This window comes from Capsicum annuum, chromosome 11 (assembly GCF_002878395.1).
Source record: "Capsicum annuum cultivar UCD-10X-F1 chromosome 11, UCD10Xv1.1, whole genome shotgun sequence".
Taxonomy (NCBI): Eukaryota; Viridiplantae; Streptophyta; class Magnoliopsida; order Solanales; family Solanaceae; genus Capsicum; species Capsicum annuum.
Genome location: NC_061121.1, coordinates 51624050 through 51627418, shown reverse-complemented (window position 1 = coordinate 51627418; position 3369 = coordinate 51624050). Strand labels below are relative to the sequence as shown.

At 30.8% G+C, this 3369-nt stretch overlaps 1 long non-coding RNA gene across 1 annotated transcript; it reads right to left on the bottom strand.

Annotated features, from left to right (window-relative positions):
- Nucleotides 1-753: 753 nt before the first annotated feature.
- LOC107848350 lies at nucleotides 754-2975 on the bottom strand. The gene is made up of 2 exons (XR_001667958.2): nucleotides 2108-2975; nucleotides 754-1255 (listed from the first exon to the last, which is right to left on the bottom strand). It is a non-coding gene; the product is annotated as an uncharacterized LOC107848350 (long non-coding RNA).
- Nucleotides 2976-3369: the final 394 nt, after the last annotated feature.

The following is a 3369-nucleotide window of genomic DNA, read 5'->3' as shown; positions in this document are numbered from 1 at the left end:
ATAATGCCATTATAGGACTTCTCTCTAGTAAAATTATCATAATTGACTATGTAAAATAAAAAAATAATGTGTTGAATCTACTTAAAAAAGGTCTATCTAGAGATGGAGTTGAGAGATCATCTAAAGAAATGGATTTAAGGCCTAGGACAAGTCATCACTGTTACAACCCGTTTTTGAAAAGTCAAAATGTTCATAACTTCAGGGTGAAAAAAAAGTGAAAAAAAATTATTTTATTTTGAAAAAATAATTTAGAATTGCCACTTAATTTTAGTAAAATTAAGAAACCATCTAAAATAGTAATTTTGAAAGAAAACCTTTTAAAAACAACTAGATTTTAGGTAAGGATTCAAGTAAATTTAAAAGAAGGTATTAATTACTTTCAAAAATCCACAAAGTGTGATTCCCGCCAGTTAAACTTATTTGACTAATTTTAAAATTTTCTTAAGTTATATGAATCTTGAAATTATTTTAGAAAAATCTTGAATTTATTTGAAAATCTTATTTCAAATCAATAAAATTTATTTGATACTAATTCATTTAATTTATTGTAAGTAATAAAATAAACTAAACATCAAATTTCCAAAATAATTCCAATTTTATCCGGATTAAAACTTTAGGCTAAATAGTTAATCCAACTTCTTAAACATGGATTTTAAACTAGCTAAAAACTATGAAAGGATATAAACAAATTCTTATTATTTTAAAAGCTTAAATTTAAGTTTGTGTAATTAGAAGAATTAAAAATATTAAATAACCAAAATAAAGTGAATTGTTTAATCATAAACTTGTTTTCCGAGGATTCATCTAGGTAAGTTAAATTAAATTACAAATAAATAATTAAATATCAATTACAATGTAATAAATGAAGAAAATTTGAGATTTGGCCCCTTTCTAGCCCATTTCAAATCTGCCCAGGTTTTGGGCCTTATTTTTAATGAACTTTGGTCCATTGTTGCAGTGTAGACCGGCTGTATATTGGTTGTATATCAATCTTGATGTTGTTGCGTTTTTGTACACACACTGTATATCAGTGTATAAAAACTGGTACTTCACTTCTTTCCTTTATTTCCTGCTATATATGATGTATATCAGATTCCTTCAACCTGTAAGATCTGTATATTCTTCGTATATTGCCGCAGGTCAGTCCCATTTTGGGACTTTATCAATGGAGTCTTGGACTCGACAGATTGGGCCTCCCTGGGCCATGAAGGAAATGCAGAGGAGATAGAGTCCATTTGGACTCGGGTATATTTCACTTGCAAACAACAAAAGAAAAACAAAATCAGAATCCATGCGCGCAAATAGTGCACTAAGTATTTAAAAATTCCACAAAGATCAACAGGGAACGCATATGAAAAGGATGCTATCTATTTTAAAGTAAAATCTTCACTATCTCACATATCAACCAGAGAGGGAATGAGAGACTTCTTAATATGCAATTCAAATGATTAACTATTCCATTTTAAAATATGACGAATGATTATAAACAAAAGACCAAAGTTGAGAACAACCTAACGAACAAAAAGAAAATGAGCCAAGCATAGCAGTTAGATGACTGAGTTCATGAAATTCTAGGACTTACCACTAGATTTGAATTAAACAAACCACATAACTGACCCAACCTTGAATGGTGCCGACATCCTAATTTTGATATGCAAAAGTGGAAACAAAATTCCTAAAAGGTCAAATAGTCACAAAGCATTGAGATTAAAAGATTAGGCTCGAGTTAAACTAATTTGTGACATATCATTTCACCATAACAAAATCAAACAAACCTAAAAAGAATAATTAGAAAGAGAATAATCTGGAATCAACCACAAAGGTCGTACTTGTCAAGAGGATAAAAACAGCAATCCCAAATAAATTTAACTCATAAGAAACACAAAGTAGTGCAACTATTCCCTATTGTTATAAACAAACAAATACCCAAACAGAATCACATATTAACGAAATAAGCATTCCACACCAATTGGATTTGAACTCAGTTATTCATCCAAACATACAACCTCTCGTACAAGACCAAACCCCATTCTAATTGTTACATCGAGACTCAGATTATTATTGTCACAAACGGAGAAAATAATACAAAAAGAGATGAAGTTTTAACCTTTTCAGGAGCAGCCAACAGGAACGATGATTCAACGACGACTTCACCAAATTCTTTGATTCCAAAACAATAAGAAAATTTAAAAAGACTCAGCCAAAATTCTCAAAACTCCAAGCTGGAGACCGAGGTTCAAAATCCTAGCTGCGTAAAGAGAATTTCCATCTTTTTTTGCTTGGTTAAACAAAAAACTCCTTTTTAACAGTGAAAGAGGGGTTTATACAGAAACTCAAAAATCTCAATTCTTGAGGAATCGACGATGTGAGATAAGGATTTTCTAAGGTCTTTTGAGGATTTTGAAGGTAGTTTCAAATTGAATATTAGGTTTGTTGAGTGAACTGGAATCGTACTACTTTTGTACGAATTTGGAGAATCTGAAAAATGAAAATTGAAAATTCAGTGAAATAACCTAGAAGCTTCGATGCCCTTCCAAACTCGTGCGTAGCTCGTGGATTCGTACAGACGGAGAAGAGGCAAGGCGGTTGAAGCTGTTTCCTCGTTTGGCTGAGCTGGACGGTGCAGGTTGCTGGGTATGTGGGTTCGTGTCGCCGATTTTTTTATCATTGATTAGCTACTAATGTTGCTGATATGGTGGGGTGTTGGCTGAAGGTTGTTGATGTTGTTTGTTGTGCTGCTGGTGTTGTATTGTCATTGTTGGCTGTGTTAATCGGCTAGAAGAAAGGGGAAAAGTAGTTGGGCTGGAGCGGGTCAGGCAAGCGATTGAGCCTGGGATTTTGGGCTGCTGTGTCGGGATGAACGAGCCAGGACAGATTTTAATGGAATAATGGGGCTCGGTGAATTAACAGAATTTTGGGTTATTTAAAAAATAATCCCAATTAATTTAGAATTTAGTTAATTTTATTTAATTTTTATCCAAATTAAATATTGATTGGTCAATTGCATTGTAATTATTATCAATTTGATTTCAATCACAGTCAAATTTAATAATTTTGGCTAAATTCAATTAAAATACCATATGAATTAATAATCAATTTAATCCCGAGTTTCTTGATTTACTAAAATTGAACAAATGTTTTTCAAGTAAATTATTTTTTAGAAAATAAATCATATTTTCATCAAGATTTTACACATTTAAATTCATTTAAAGACAACCCTTGATTAAAATCAAATTTTTGATAAAATAATTATTTACGTAACAAAAAATTATACAATCTTGTATAAACAAATACGAGAATATATAATCTTTACTTAAAATCATAAAATTATCTAGATAAATATTTTGAAAAATTTTTATTCAAATATAA